Source organism: Sturnira hondurensis, unplaced genomic scaffold (genome assembly GCF_014824575.4).
Source record: "Sturnira hondurensis isolate 20B ecotype Veracruz unplaced genomic scaffold, ASM1482457v3 Scaffold0006505, whole genome shotgun sequence".
NCBI classification, from domain to species: domain Eukaryota; kingdom Metazoa; phylum Chordata; class Mammalia; order Chiroptera; family Phyllostomidae; genus Sturnira; species Sturnira hondurensis.
In genome coordinates, this window is record NW_028079136.1 from 5,358,006 (window position 1) to 5,375,205 (window position 17,200).

Sequence of the window (17,200 nt, forward strand, 5' to 3'; positions counted from 1 at the left end):
TGTGTTTGCCTGTGGTACACGAGGGTGGGTAACTTGAGCCGGGTGAACCTTGAGGTGAGAGCTGACTGGATTACCCTGCGTCTTTCATTCCTATTCTTCCTATGCATGCGTGAACTTTTCTCTGGGTTACCTGCTGTATTAGTTTTCCTGCCATCACAAAATCCCATAGACCGAATGAAACAACAGATATCTATTTATCCCAGTTTTGGAAGCTGGGAAGCCTGTGATCAAGGTGTGGCCAGCTGGGTTCATGGTGAGGGGTCTGTTCCTGGCTTGCAGGTGGCTACCTTTTTACTACATCCTCACATAGTCTTTCTAGTCCATCGGAGTAATTTTTCTCCTCATCCTCTTTTAAGGCCACTATTCCCATCATGAATGTTCCACCCTCATGGCATACTCTAACTCTGGTTACCTCCCGAAGGCCCCCATTTCCAAACACCACCATGTTGGGGATTAGGGCTTCAACATACACATTTGGGGGTGATGCAAAAATTCCATCCATAATACCTGCATTGGACAAACAGCCAGGTTTGGGGCTTGGAACACACATTTGGACTTCCCAAAGGTGCATGCAGCATTCGCCTCTACCTAGTACCACAAGAGCACTTATAAAAACTGGACAGGAGCAGGGGGGGCTTCTGTTCCTAGATGTTGCATAGTTGATACTCTCCCTGCTGAGTGGGGGCCAGGACCCAGACCCGGACCCAGAGCCAACGACATAGGCTGGGCCCAAAAGAGATTTATTCATCCCTCCCGTGATTTACCTTTCTTATCACTCATCTCTCATCCGGAAAGCAAGAGTCTCTATTCCCTGAATATGCACATCTGAGTGGCCAAGGAGATGTGAACTCAGAGGAGTTTGGGTAGTTGGCAGAAGTCAGCTTGTGTTGAGAATGTTAAACGAATCTGAGCTGCTTACGTCTACCTGTCATTCTGGCAATGGTGTCCCCCAGGGGTAAATCCAGAGTCAAGAAGTGGTTAGAAGGAGGATGAGGAGTTACTAGGAGAACATAACTTTAACTCTCCAGTGGTAAGATTGAGGTCTTGAAATGTAGTGGGTTCTCCATTATCGAAGTCATTAAGGTAGAGTCTCGATGACAATTTGGCAAAGATGCTGTAGGGACAAAAGTAACAAACAAGGAGTTAGACTGGGAGAGCAACAAATAGAACAGACTGTGGATCAGAAGATTATGTACTTTCTCTGCCGGGTCATCTAAGTAAACAGACTATAACAAGATAATGCTCTGTAGGGGAAGTTCAGGGTGCCTTGCGGAGGATATGTCATCAAGACTTCAGGAAGGCTGGGAAGACCACCCAGAGGAAGTGACTTTAGGTAGAAATCTAAAGGATGAGTAGGAGTGAGCTAGGGAGAGGGTGGTGAAATTGAGGGACACAGACCACCCCACTGTGTAATTCCTAGAAAGTATTATCTGGCTCAAAATGTCAATAATGTGAAGTTTAAAAAACCTTCATCTAGTGTCAGTTTGAAAGTCCTGTCTTTTCAGAGATGCAGGACCCTTGATACTATAAGCTATTTGAATGAGCTTTTTTTGCTTCCTCATTTTAAACATGTTCTATGTTCATCAAATGTAACAATTTTTGACAGGACCTAGTCAAAACACATAGTAGTGTAGAAAAGAGAGCAGGGCTATCGGGCCATTCTGTGTGTCTCTCGCCTCTTGGCATCTTCTTGGGGATGACGCTGTCCAGTCACAACATATTGCAGCGCTGTTTCCCACCATCCCCGGTGATTTCTCCAGCCCTACCAGGCTGTCAGAGCTCTGACAGGCCCAGGCTGAGCCTGTGTTGTTAATGAAGGAAAGGAATGGAGAGTGCGAAACAGACTTATGGGAGGCACTAAGGCCTCTGGAAATTTTTCTGGAGGAAAAAAGAAATCTTGACCTGGTTTCCATGGCCAAATGCCAAAAATATGCTTACAAGTTTGGACTTTGTCCCTAGGGTAATGTACTCATAAATGTTCAGTTAAATGTTGAGAGAACCAGAACTCAGTTTTATGAATAACTGAACCTGGCTTTATTTGTCATAATCTTTTATATTGCTCACTTGCATATTTTATGGTCACATCTAATATCCTTTTCTCTGTGGTTATTTGAAAACTTATCTCGCTTTAACAGGCTGGAAGAGAGCATGGTAAAAAAAATAGCATGGAATTTAGAGATAGGTTAAGAATCTCAACATCCACATAATTAGCTGTGTGACCTGGGTCACTAATGTGACATCTCTGAGAGCATCTCCCCATTTGAAATGTAGGGGTAACCTCTGTCTCATAGAAAGTGTCTGGTACAGAGGCTGATACATAATATCAATAGATGCTCAATAAATATCCCCCATTTGTGAGTTCATAGCCATTCTTTCTCTTTCTTTGCTGCTATGTCTTAGGTCCTCTGAAAGTTTGCTACCTGTAATGGCTATAAATCATGTGTCAAATGAGGAAGAAAAAACCCTGAGCCATATGGCTTAGAGTATCAAGAAGTGTGTTGTTGCGTCTCATAAAATGGGAATTACAACTTGACTCCGGAGAATATATGCCGTTTGTCAATTTCAACACCCATTTCCTTTTAAAGATTTTTGTAAGGATGAAGGAATGGAAGACATGTTTAAACAATCACATATTTGACCAACCTTAAAAATTCAGTAGTACCAACTTTTTATTTTGAATAATTTCGATTTAAAAAAATCAAAGGGCTGTTCATTTCTTATGCATAATTCAAAGCTAACTCGATAAAATGTTGTAGACTCTTTGAACTGGAATAAATCTTAATGATGATCTGTAATAAATGTGACAGTGTCATAGGCTATTATTAGGGATGTTTGTTGTCTTGTAAACTGGTCCAATAGGGAAACTCAGACTCAGCTGAGTAGAAATGTCTTGATTAAGACGTGGTGCAGGGTTAGTGACAATGACATTGCATTGGTCTGCTTCAGGCTTATTCCTCATATTGCAGTTGGGAGTCACTTGCCTTACTCTTGACCAGTTGGAAACAGCAGGACATGCAGGGACACTGGCTTCTCTGGCCTCTGACCTTCCTCTACGCCCTCCCACTGTGGACTAGATTCACCTGCCCAGCACAGCTAGAGTGATACATTGTAAGTTGAGTGTACTTACCAAGCTCCCATATTTTTCTCATGAACTACTAGAAAAAGGTCTAGTAGAGATGGAAAGTCAAAGCAAAGGAGCATCTTGGTGGGGCTTACACATGGCGGGAGCTGGGTCAGGTCGGGCAGCCCAGCAGGAGTAGTGTGGGTTGTGCATAGCTCAGAACTGTGGACGGTCTCTGGAAACATGCTCAGATGGGAGGTAATTGTAGGTCTGTACAGCAGCTATTGAGACTTGTCATTCAGCAGCATTGCGGTACCTTGACAAAACATTGCTGGTTGGAAATTTAAATGTGTGGAATTGTGTGGGGGGTGTTTTCAAGAAGAAACAGAATCAAGTTTGTGACACTATTGAGGCTCCTATAGCCAAACACCAGATGCAAGGATTGGTCCAAAAAGCCACAAGTCTCTCTTCCTTCCTGGAGCTGAAGTTTTGGTGTTTAGGTTGGTTAGAGTAAAGCTGTTCAAGGAGACATTGCCAAAGCCTGAGCAAGAGGTGTCTGAGAGTTGTGTCAGAGTTGATGCAGACCCAGCCTTGGGACCAGTTTGGACAAGCAGCCTTTTGATTCTGTCTTGATCTTTTTGCCCAACTCACTGGTGGAGGTGGGCTCCTTAGGTCATCCCACTGTCTCAAATCAAACATCTGCTGTGCTATGGGGACCAGGGCACTTGTGTGTCCAGTGACTCACCGCTCTTTCCCTCACCCTGCTACATTGGACTAAATCAGCGATTCCTGACTGCATGGAAAAAATGAGACTTGACCTCTCCAGATCTCTCATCTTTTGGGCAGGAGGCCCAGCCAGGTTCCCTTTTCCTAAGCTCAGATTTCTTTTATCAAAATAATATATGTTCGGAAATAAACTTTACATCTAATGTGCTGTGAAGGCAAATGTGCTGTTAATCAGTGTACATTATCTACGTATAAAAATGACCACATCCTAATCCCTGAGACCTGTGAATATGTTGCCTTACATGATAGAAAAGGACTTTGCAGATATGATTAATTGAAGGATCCTGAAGGGAGGTTGTGTTGGATTATCTGGGTGAGCCCAGTGTAATGGCAAAGTCCTTACAAGAAGGACAAAGGAGGAGTCAGAGTCGGAAAAAGAAGATGTGGTGATGGAGCCAGAGGGTGCAATGATCCACGTTGCAGGAGGAGGAAGAGACCATGAGCCACGGAATGTGGGCAGCCTCTAGAAGCTGGAAGGCACAAAGAAATGACTCTTTCCTAAAGCCCTGCTACCACCTTGGTTTCAGACTTCTGACCCCCATAGCTATAAGGAAATTTTTATCACTTTAAGCACTAACTTGTGCAATTTATTACCACAGCAATAGGAAACCAATGCTACATATATGTATGGCCTGCATATACATGTATGTGTATGAGCATATATATACATACATACTCTGAGTTTAAAAATTCAAGGAATATAAAACTTATATGTATTTGTGCATATTGTATAAAGCAAAAATAGCAATAACACACAGCACTGGCTGTGACTTACAGCTGTGGTCCCTGCAGCCAGGCCTGCCACATTCTAGCACTGTGATCAGGCTGGTCACGGAGCCTCTTTGCATCTCAGCTTCCTCCTCTCCACGGTGGGAATGTGATCCTACCTCACAGGGCTGAAGCGAGGGTTCAGTGAGGTGGTACAGATAAAGTACTCATGAAAGTACCTGGCACACAGGAAGTACCATATTGGACCATAATATTATCCTGATTTTTCAGATGGAAAAACCGAGGTTGACTTTCCGCATGACAGTCCTGTGGCTCTGAAGGGCCAGAGCCGGGGTTAGAACGCAGCCAGTCCAGCTGCGGCATGGTTTCCACACCATACTTACTCACCGACAGAAGGAAAGTATCTGTTACGGAGCGAAAGTTTGTATTCCCTCGAAATTCACGGGTTGAAGTGCCAGTCTCCAGTGTAACTACATTTGAGGATGGGCCTGCAAGGTTAATTAAGGTTAAATGAGCTGAGGCCCAGATCTTCCAGGTTTAGTGTCCTGTAAGCTCAGTCCCCCGTGACCCTCTTTCCCATACATAGGAGAGGAAAAGGCCATTGAGGACATGGCAAGAAGACAGCCATCTACAAGTCAGGAAGAGAGGCCTCACAATAAATCAAATTTGCCAGCACCTGGAGCTGGGACTTTCAGCCTCCAGAACTATGAGAAATTGATTTGTTGTTGAAGCCACTTCGTCCATGGTATTTTGTTATTGGCAGCCTGAGTGGACTCATAACACTATCCTTCCCCAGGCCCCGACTCCTGTCCCACAAGCACACACTTGTGTTAACGGTCAGCATATTCCCTTTCAGACAGACACATTTGCACACACACAAACTCACACAAAAATAATACATAATAATTTTTTTAAGATTTTATTTATTTATCTTTAGAGAGGAAGGGAAGGAGAGAAGGAGAAAACTATCAATGTATGGTTGCCTCTCTGAGTCCCCTGCTGGGAACTGGCCTGCAACCCAGGCATGTGCCCTGACTGGGAATCAAACCACAATCATGTGGTTCGCAGGCCTGCGCTCAATCCACTGAGCTACGCCAGCCAGGGCAAAATAATACATAATAATTTAAAATAATATATGTGGTTTTCTAACTTGGTCATTCATGTAATACATTATGAATGCCTCTTTTATTAAATTTATTTTAGTTATAGAATAATACACAGATCATTCTTTTCACAAAATTAGAACATTATGGGTAAAGCTACAATCCCCGACTTTCAATGCTGCCCTTCTCCTCTGTGCCTTGCGAGGACAGCTGTGTGAGTTTAATGCTTATCCTTCTGGATTTTCCTTTAAATACCTTTGTACACATGCACAGGTATCCACAGTCAATGTACAATGCTGCTTGTTGTTTGTGTCCATGTTCTTACCTAACCACGTCATACTGTAAAAGTTGTTCGGAGACTTGGCATTGTGTTTCTGAGATCTGTCTGCACTTAAAAACATAGATGTGTTTTATTCATTTTCGCTTCTGGACTGCATTCCCTCACATGAATGTATTGAGTAGATTTGTCCATTCCATCACCAACAGACCATTCGTGCTATTAGGATGCTTCAGTTGGCTTCCTTATTTAGTCTTCTCCCATGCATGTTAAAGTGATTCCCTGGGGTAGAGACATAGAAAAGAAAATTCTCGGTCATGGGATATGCACATTTACAGTTTTAATAGACTGCCAAAGGACCTCCCACATTTTTCATCCTTATTATGTTTTTTCCAGCAGTGTGAGAGTACTCTTTTCTCTACAGTATCACCAGCGATTGATATTGTCAGTGTTTTAAATTTTGCAGGTCTGATGAAAAACACAGAATCTTCTTGTTTTAGTTTCACTTAGAAGTTAATCAATTTAGATAGTTGAGCAAATATTCACACTGCCTGTTTGAATTTTCTCATTTATGAATTGTCTATTCATATCCTTTCCTTGATTTTATTGCATTGTTCACCATTTTTATGATTTGTAGGAGTCCTTGTGGATATCCTTCTGTCTAAATGCATGCACACACACAGGTCTATTCTACTTTTTTTTAATGCTTTCATAGCATTTAACCATATACATCTGGAGTCAGCAAATCCTGAGGCCAAATCTGGCCTTCCTGATGTCTTTGTAAAGAAAGGTCTTATTTTTTTAGACAGAGGCATGTCCATTCTTTTTTGTATTGTCTGTGGCTGATTTTCTGCTGCACCAGCAGAGCTGAGTAGTTGTGGCATAGGCTGTATGGCCCATACGAAATTTTATAAACTGACTTTTTATAGAAAATAATTTGCTCTGATATCGACAAATTATCATTTTTTCACCATTTTTCTTTTGATGCACATGGCTTGTTTCTCATTATTTTTATAAATCATCTGTAGTTAATATCATTGCACACACATCTTTCTTTGCAGATGTGAGCATTTCCTTGGGCTGTATTCCTAGAAATGTAATTGCTGGCTTATCAGAAGGCTGCATTTAGTGAAAATTGCTTATTTGAACTGGTAATATGTCTAAATTGGAGGATATTTTACAGAAATATAGTTCATTCTTAAGAATAATGACAGCATCCATTTTTTAGTACCTGTTAGGCACCAGACATTGTATTAGGTGCCTTACATATATTATCTGACTTAATCCTCCCAGTAACTCTGAAGTTGGTATTGATAACTACCTTTCACATGTGAGGAAATTGAGGTTTGATGAAGTAAGGAGATTATCCAAGGCCACAGAACTGGTGCATGGCGGAGCCAGGATCTGAACCCTTCAAAACTCCATATTTGCTGCTTGCTACACAGTGATGTCTCTCAGTAAGAAACCAGGCAGTGCGCACAATAGGCATAACATCATATTATAAGTAGCAATTATACATATATTCTTCTTTACATGAACAGGTAACATTTGTAATTAATGTAGTAATTTTTTTGCAAACAGATGAGTTACATTTTTAATTTACTCAAAAACTGTTAGCTTTCTTAAGTAAGCTAAACGTTTCCTTTGCAATCTTATTTCTGTTTCTATAAATAAAGGCACAGCTGTGATGTAGAAGGAAGAATACTGAATTTAGAAAGCTAAATTTTAAAAAATCATGTTTTTTTCCCTCCTCCCAAGGTTGCTGTGTGACTCTGCTCAAATTTCCTACCCTCTCTGTGCTCCAGTTTGTTCACAAAGTTGTGAGAAATCAGCGTAAATAGCTGAGAAGTGCTTGACACAGTGCCTAGCATGTAATTAGGGTACAATGTGTGATGCTCCTTGTTCCCTGATGATATTTTCAGGAGGAGGACTCAATCTAATAAACCCTAGGCACCCTTCAGGGAGATTCTTTTTTTAAGTTCCACCCTGCTCTGAAGCCCTAATATCACGCCCTTGGCATAATAGTAACAGAGATGCCAGACACTGTCTATTGCCAGGAATGTACTTTGTGCCTGCAGTACAGAAAGGGAGGCCAGGCTGAGCCCTCTCCCAGCGTTTCATTATTGCTCTACCTGGTCCATGCTCTTTTGAATGCCGAAAACCTTTATACTAACAGCTAACACTTACTCAATGCTTATTGTATCAATGATCTTGTTTAATACTCACCACAATGCTGGTAGACCAGTACTCTTTCTAGTCCTGTGAGGGACAGAATGGATCAGGAAATAAGAGACCTAGATAGATTACAGAGAGGCATGTACCTAATGGGTAGAAAAGCTAGAATTTGAATTCACATTTCTCTGACAGTTACGGCTGAACATCTAATCACCGTGCTGTGCTTTGCCCCTCAGTTGGGAAGCCTTCCATAAGAGGATCCCTTGCTGGGACTATGCATATGCTTATTTCAGTCGCAGGCTTTGAGTTGGGAGGATTTTCCCGCTTACAGTGCATCAGACCTGCGCATGCTAAATTGCCATCTCTTGACATTTGGAACATAGGATTGCTTCTCTCGACCGTCTGGTGCTTTGGGTCAACATGTCTGCCTTAGACAAAATTGAATTTTCTTGCCATCTCAGGCCTGCCTCCCCAAGCATTATAAGCATTAGAAAGTGAAAACTGATGGCTGACAGTTTTGCTTTTATCATTGCCTTTCTCTTGTCAATGAAGGAGTCTCTTTCCCTCCAAAATTGCTACCTAGCACCCAAGCCAGAGCCAGATCAATTTGTGCCACTCTATTGGGGTTGCTATCATCTTTTTGGTTTTAGCTGGCTCCCAGACCATCTTGTCTGCAATATAAGCTTCAAATGGCCTGGAACTCATCTTTTATGGCCTCTGCCAGATTAAACATTTAGAACATCATATACCCGGCTTCAAAAACAATTGCACAGCCTCCCAACCAAGCAACATATTGATTTTAATTTGGGCATTGCCCACATTTTCAGGTCTTAGGGCTTCAGACTGCAGTGGCTCACGGGCCCTGCCCCACCCCACTCCCACTTCTTCCCTTGGGGCAGGCAGTGCCTAGAGATCACAGGGTTGGAAATATAGGCCTCATCTATTGCACCATGTTTTCTCTTTTGGAATTGAGAACATCTGAGCCTCTTTTCCAGAACAACTATGAAGCAGAAAAGCAGCAACATGACTTGCCCCTGCCTTAGCCCGGCCTTACTGCAAATAGTACATGACTCTGGACAAATGACTTCACCCTCCGACCTCAGGCTTCTCGGCAGTAAAGGGGATATTTCACTCACAAAGCAGATGTTAAGATTAATGATCAAGTGCTATCAGATTTCTCAGTAAAAATTTGCTTAAAAAGTGGACTAGGCTATAAACCATATAATGCTTTTTCACTGAGCAGCTAATCATAGCAGAATATTATAATGCCCAGGAAGGTTTTTTCTCTTACCCCATCGAGGCATTGATTTAACAACCACTGCATGGAGTCCATGGGAACTGTATATTTTGCATTTTGGTAGCAATAACAGTATCCTACGTACAGGCCTCATGGCACATAGCTTGATTAATTAGCCAATTCCAGGGACTCAGTCATTAATGCCAGACCCCAGCCCAGTTTTCACTAGTTCATCCAACAGATATTTGCAGAGTTCTCACTTCACTAGGTGCTGTTACATAACTGTGAATGTTTGCTTTTAAGGGACTCACTATTTCAGATGAAAATCGGACACACATAATAGTAATTTCAATGCACCGCTCTGATGGCTGTTCCCGAAGAAACATCTGCCAAAGCTGGACAAGGGTCCCCTCATTTTTCCACTGTCACAGGGGGACTCACAGTAGCAGAGCTGCTAGGAACTGGAACTTAAATACAATGGCTTAACCACCCTATTGGATCGATTTGCGACTTGTAAACGAAGCCTGGGGGTCAGGGGCTAGGGCTGAGGCGCTCCAGCTGTCACGTCAACATGCCGGCAGGAAGAAGAGAAAAGATGAAGGGACAGAAGTTGCTCACTCTCAGCCGAGTCAGCCCTTTTTCGAGTGGTTTCCTGGAAGCCGTGGCCACCTACCTGTTTGAGTCTGTTTGCTGGGCACTTTGCTGTCCCCTACAGAAGAGCGAGGGGTAGCGGTTGCTGCAGAGACAACTATTGGTTACTGCAACATCCACCAATTGAATGTTAGCTCTTCCCATCACCTCGAGATTTCTCACATCTTGTTCAAAAATAAAGATGGATGAGAGAGAGGTCACACTGAGCCAATGACAAAGTCTTGTGGTACTGTGGCTTTCAATGGCATGATTAATGTTGATTTGTATTCCTGGGGTGATGAGTGGGGACTCATCACAGAGTGAAGGATGGAGATGAGGTGAAGTGGCAGAGCCGATGGGAGGCTGACTCAGAAAGAAGTGGCGTCCTTGGGGCAGACTTTGGGGAAGAAGCACGCGTGAAGCTGTGTCTTCTGGAGTCGAGGGGCCACTCTCTGTCTGAATCGGAGATGGGGAAAGCTAGAGAGACTACCAGGAGGTCGTTGGCACTCAGGGCCATTTCTCTGGCTCAAATGTCCTGAGCTGAACCTATAGCAGTAGTCAAAGGAGTTTTGCTACTTCAGCAAACTGCCTGAGAAGCCCCGAACCACTGGAAGGAGTTTTAGCTCTTAGAAATGTGCCTGGAATTACACTATCACCCTCTTATCTTCCTAAATTGACCTGTCATGATGGTATGAAGCAATTGTGTCTTTCAGATCAGAAAAACTTTATGCTTGAAAAACACTTCTAACTCTGGTTGCAGGGAAATTAGATTAGAATAATGAATAGAGTTTGATAAGTGAAAATCTAACTTTGCCTGCTTTTAGAGAAAGAGCTGAGTGTCAGCCCAAAATGAATGTTTCGGTACCTTGGAGAGTGTGATAAATAATGGATAACAATAACTCACTCTGTGGAGAGAGGCTCAGAGGCAGGGGAAGACACAGTGGGGCCTGCTGCAGCGTTCACCCTCGCCCCCTCCCACTGTGCTCGCACAAAGCTCTTGGCCACCCAGCCATTGTAGAAGTCCGCACATCCAAATGCCTGTCCTCCATTCCCACTGGGACACCCCAAACTCAGCATGTCTAAAACTGACTGTCATCCCTCCCCCCACATGCTGGGTGGCATTCTTGACTCCACCCTGTACATCTGATTCTGATCAATCACCAAGTCCCACTAGTTCAAATGCCAGAATTTCTCTCAGCCGTTTTCTCCTTTCTACCCTTAGTGTCGTACAGCAGCCCAGTTCAGACTTGTCTCTTTCCTCTTCTACTACCAGCCTGCCACTGGACACTTCTTCCCTCAAGTCTTCCCCCTCAACTTTGTCTCTGCATGCATGTGATGTTCCCACTCTCTGCATCAAATTCTTCAGTAGCTCCCTTTTCCCCACACGATCACATCGACTCCCCTAAGCATGGCTCGTTTCAGTAATCTGCCACAGAGGTAGTGGAGTGGGACAGATAGGAGTATATCTGGAGCCAGCCTGCTCCTTGCTGTATGATTTGGTGCAGGTGCTTATACTGCCCATGCCTTGGTTTTCTCATCTGAAATGGGGATGATCATCACACCTCATCATTAGGCTGCTATGATAATTGAGTAAATAAAATAAAAGTGTATACACAGAGAGAGAGAGAGAGAGAGAGAGAGAGAGAGAATAGTGCCAGCCACACAGTAAGCACTGTGTAAGCATTTGCTGTTGTGACTCCTTTCCCATACACCATGCTCCACAATTCCTCATGCTCTCCTCCCCACAGTGTGGTTTCCTCTCTCAGTAAGGCTCTCCCTTATTTTTGTTCAACTAGCCTTTGCTTGCATTGACCCCTTGGCCTTGGACGTTCTCCCGCACCTGGCTCCCTCCCTCCCATCCTCTGTGAGTTCAGGAATTGTCTTCCAGCCTCCCGCAATACCTCAGACACAGCCTTAGCTTCCCATTTCACCTCTGTGTATTGGTTACTAGCCTATATCCCCCAGTAGTTTATGGAAAGGAGGGATTGAGTCTTATTATTATTTTTTATTTCCTGCCCCTAGCTCAGTGATTGGTATTTTAAAAAATGCAGTAAAGGTTTGTGGACTGGAAGATATTATAGTACGCATAAAAACCACACTGTCAGAGCTATCTTTCCAAGCACAGATCTGATGACAACTTTTCTGTACTGAGATGTTTATTCCGAAACAATGAGGACTATGTTCAGAATAAACCACCAAACTGGAAGCCCACTTCCTTGCAGGAGCAGGGAGAGCCTAGGTGAGGACATCTTTAACCCAGGTGACCTGAGGCAGCAGCCTGAGGGAGAACAGAAATCAGGAGATAGGGAAGCAAAGTCCCAGCCAGGTGACCGTTGTGCTTTGTTAGCCACTTCTGGAGGGAACAACTGTCTTAGTTCTTCTTGTGACAAGCCAGCTGTCTGTTCAATCCCATCTGCTTGTTGAGAACCTCCTGGTGGAGCATCAGAACCTTCTTCACCCCCTTCAGTGACATAAGGTGGGGGAGCTCTCAGTCATGTCCCTAGGAAGTCAATAAACACCTGGGAGAGCAAGGCCCATGGCAGGGGTGTGAAACCCAGCCCTGGGCGACCCCCAAACCTCACTATGCACAGGCTATACCCCCGATAACTGAACCAGAGTGCCTGGTGGTGGGATCCGGTGTCAGTCATGTATAAAATCCTCCAGGTGACTCCAGCGTGCAGCAAGGCGGAGAACAACTACCCCAGGAAGGGGGTGATGCCGCAATGGGTAGGAAGAAAGAATTAAACCCCTCACCTGTCCTTTTATTTTTTTCTGGGCCAAATGGGCTTCCTTTTTAAATAACATTTATAGATGAAGCCACTTTCCCAAATCTAGTCTGTAATAGGCCAATTGTTGTTTACTTTCTGGCTTTTATTCACCTCTTTGGCTCACCCGCTTCCGAGGTGACCTGGGCTAGCCCATTACTGCTGCGACCTGCAGCGGGAGCTCCAGCTCACCTGGCGGAGCAGGCAGGGTCTCGGTTGCAAGCAACAAAAATCAATTTTTTTGTTAATAGGAAAGGAAAGTTAAGTAGAAAACAAATTTTTATAACATGGAGACACATAAATATATATAACCTAAAATTTGCAATTTTAACTATTTTTAAATTTACAACTCAGTGGCATTAATTACATTCACAATGTGCCACCATCACCACTATTTTCAAAACCTTTTCATCAACCTGTGAGGAAACTCTGTATCCATCAAGCAATAAATCTCTATTTTTCCTCTTCCCCCAGCCCTTAGTAACCTGAATACTACTTTCTGTCTCTGTGAGTTTGCCTATCCTACATATCTCATGGAAGTGGAATAATGAAATATTCATGGGGTATTTCTGATCTGCTTACTGCCCTTAGCATACTGTCTTCAACGTTTATCTGCATCATAGCATGTATCGGTATTTCTTTCCTTTCAAGGACTGAATAATATTTCATTGAATGGGTATATCATGTTTTTAATCCAAAAAAAGAATTTTTAAAGGATATTGAGTAGGTTCTGCAGAAGAACGCATGGATCCTGTATAGCTGACGTGGGGCTTCAGGTTCTGTAGGACCTTTGGCTCCAAATAAACAGCGGGGTGTTGAATTGAAGCTGCCTCTCTATCGTGTGGTCTGGGGTAAAATACTCTGAGCCAGTCCCTCATCTGTAAAATAGGGATAAAGCACCTTGTTTAATCATTTGAGATAATCCATGTAAATTACTCACCATAAATTGTGACATGAATAAAAGTGTTTATGAATGTTACCTGTTATTATGGCTCATAAAATTATTGTTTATGTTTCTTCCTAATACAAAATCTGACAGGTAGAACTTCTTCTAAAAGATCTCCACCTAAGGAAAGAAATAAAACCCAGTTACTTTTTTGTACGTGATTTAATTGTTTTGGGAGGCGGGGGTGGTACTTAGAACCTCTGAGGAAAGGAAGAAGACTCCTTTTCTGACTGAGGGGTACAGACACTACCCTGGGCCTTCCAGTCTGTTGCCCTCTTTAGAGGGGGCAGCTTTAGGGCTTTGCTTTCAAAATACAAGCCCATCCCGTGGAAGCAGAAAAGGGCCAGGTGGGCGAAGGAGATGTCTGATGAAAGGAAATAAGACATAGTTCCTTTGGACCTGAAGTCCTGTTGACTCTAACTGCACTTCCCTGCAATGGGAACTAGTTAGAGACTGGGGGTATGTTATGGTCCTTTGGAAATAGATGGACCTGGTTTTGAACTCCAGCTCTGTTGGTCACAGGTCAAATTTCCCATCTGATAGGGCTGAAAGGGGTCACCTCTGGGAGACGCACAGGGTGTGTAGCACCCAGGAGATCCACCGCACAAGGGCACTATGGCCAGAAGTGCCACCATGGAGCCCCCAGAAGAAGCCAGATATCAGGCCGAGGCATCTTGTTGCCCATTAGTTTTTCACTCCCTCTGGCCTGTCTGTGTAGTTGGCTCAGCATCTTGGCAGTGGGGAGCCTTTGGTGTGGTCTCTTGTCCTCAGTCAGGAAGGAGCACGACAAGCTTCCATCCACTGCTGGTTGGGATCCAGTAATTCCGGGTAAGTCCTTGAGCCAGCTTGAGCAACCTTGTAATGCAGCTCTGCCCTCTGATTCCTAAAAGTGTTTTATTTAATTGTAACATTTTTTTGTATAAGCTTTGTTAAAACAAAATAATATTCACCTACAATTCAGAAATCAAACTTGTATGCTGTGTTTTCACATTGCTCTTGCCACTGGCCAGCAAGACCCTGTGCGTGCCGGCAGTACACTTGCAGGTGTCTCCTGAGACCTGTCACCGGCACTGCTAATGGAGGTATACAGGGCTACGTTGTAATAGTGGCTATAGTAACAATGATCTCTCCCACAGTACGCATTGGTTAATGCCATCACTTAATTAATTCTTTTCAAAAACCCTTTGTGGTTAGCATGTGATGGAAGACTGGCCTCTTTTCACAGACATGAAAACTGGAACTTGGACATCGATTACTAACAAATGGTCTATCTGGGGTTGGTGTACACACTTCTGACCCCTGGTCCAGCGGCCAATGTATTTGCCTCAGTAAAAGTGGGCAATGTGGGAACTCCAAATTTTATTGACTTGGGGGTTTGTGATATGATTCCAGGGAGGTCACCTGACTTCCCTCTGCCTAAAAGGGGGACAAATCTGTGATCTTTCTCTTTCTCTCCAAATTTCCAAAAAGGAAACACCTCTCAGCCTGAGCAGCAACCTGCGCCTATTTTGTAGGCAGTGAGGTATACAGGTGTCTCACTGCCTGTGCCCCGGGGCAGCAGTAAATTGATATTTGCTGATCTCCAAGCCTCTGACAGAGACGGGGAGGGAGGGAAGGAGAGAGGGAGGGCTGGGAATGTGACATTTCTTTAAATAACCACACCTGGTTCTAAGAGCAGAAGGTTTGGCATGTCCCTGTAGCCTCATCAATTACCATCAACCTTTGCAAAGGGAGCCCCAGGAGAGAGAATCTCTTCACACTCTTAATATTATTTATAGGCACCCTATCCTGTCCATACTCTGGGGGGCATATGGTTTCCTCTGCAGCAGTCTCCTTCCAGATGTGTTTATATTCTTCCAGGCCCAGTGAAATGCATCCTTCAGCCCCTCACTACATGCAGCAGAGCGGATGCTCAGCGCTGGAACATAATGAAGATGTGGAAGGGGAGACATGGGCAGGATGCCTGAATCCCTCAGTTAGGGTCATGTATCTCCCAGCAAACACTGACTGAATGGCCACCTTGCTTCTGAGGAGGCAATTCAGTGTGGTGGTTAAATAAATACACTTTGCAATCAGATAGACCTGGATTTGAATGCCAGCTCTGTCATTTACAAGCTGTGTGGCTTTCATTAAGTTACTTAAAGCTTCCACCTCCACTTCCTTATCTGTAAAATGGGATAATAATGCCTTCTCGCAGGGTCATTGTGAGGCTTGAATGCAATGCCTCACATGGCAGGTGATAGATAAGTATATGGTGCCTATTTTTTTTAAAAAATTAAAATACGGAATACTTCATGAATTTTTATGTCATCTTTGCCCAGGGCCATACTAATCTTTGTATCCTTCCATTTTAGGATATGTGCTGCTGAAGCAAGCACTTCTGCCTTGCCTATTCTTATAAGGCACTGCTAGCTTCTCTCTCTCCCTCTCTCTCTCTCTCTCACTCTCTGTGTACAGAAACCCATGGATAGGAAAGGTCAGAGGGGACTTCTTGGTGGGAGAGGTGACTGAGCTGACTGAGTGTTGGAAATATGTTGCTGCATGTGCTGGCATGGTGCCCACCGCCTGACTGTGGGTTGGCGGAATGCCCTAGCCCAGATTTTAGGAAAAGCTGTTTTAGCTTGGGAAAGTGGCTTGGGCTGCCAGTGTCCAGCAGGAAGGCTTGGCAGCCTCTCCAGACGGAGAGGTCTGTCGGCATGCCGCCCTGAGTGGAGCGTTTGTATTAACAACTCATCCAGCCCTAGCAAAAAGTGAGGCTGCCTAAAATGACAAAAAGAAAAGATACAATTTTGGGTGAGTTATGTGCAGTTAATGGATTTTTTACTCAGTGCTCAAATTTCCACAGCTGTTTCTGAAATTTTTTTCAGTTGAATAGAAATAAGATTCACACACATAGCAAGTGGTTGGTATTTCTCATAGTCTCTTCAATTGATAGATTCCCCCACTCTCTTTGTATTCCCTTGCAATTCATTTGTTGAAGAGGCCAGGTCATTCCCCATTTTGCAGATAGAATTGCATTTCTGTCGTTCCTTTGCTGAGCCATAAAACCTAAGGAAATCTTGCCATTTGTGACAACATGAGTGGACCTTGAGGGCATTATGCTAAGTGACATAAGTCAGGCAGGCAATGATAAATACTGAATGATTCCACTTGTATATGGAATCTAAACCAACGGACCAACAAAACAAAACCTCTGAATTCTCAAATACAGAGAACAGATTGGTGGCAGGGTCCCAAATGAGTGAAGGTGGACAAAAGGTACAAGCTTCAGTTAAAAAAGAAGTAAGTCCTGGGAATGTAATGTATAGTCCTGGGTGACTATAGTTAATAAAACTGTATTGTATATTTTAAAGTTGCTAAGAGAGATCTTAAAAATTATCATCACAAGAAAAAACTGTAACTGTGCAGGGTGACATATGTTAACTAGACTTACTGTGGTGATAGTTTTACAATATATGAAGATATCAAATAATTTTGTCATACACTGATGT

At 43.5% G+C, this 17,200-nt stretch overlaps 1 non-coding gene across 1 annotated transcript; it reads right to left on the minus strand.

Annotated features, from left to right (window-relative positions):
- Nucleotides 1–15,985: 15,985 nt before the first annotated feature.
- On the minus strand, nt 15,986–16,087 carry LOC118989827 (U6 spliceosomal RNA). The gene has a single exon (XR_005067097.1). It is a non-coding gene; the product is annotated as a U6 spliceosomal RNA (small nuclear RNA).
- Nucleotides 16,088–17,200: the final 1,113 nt, after the last annotated feature.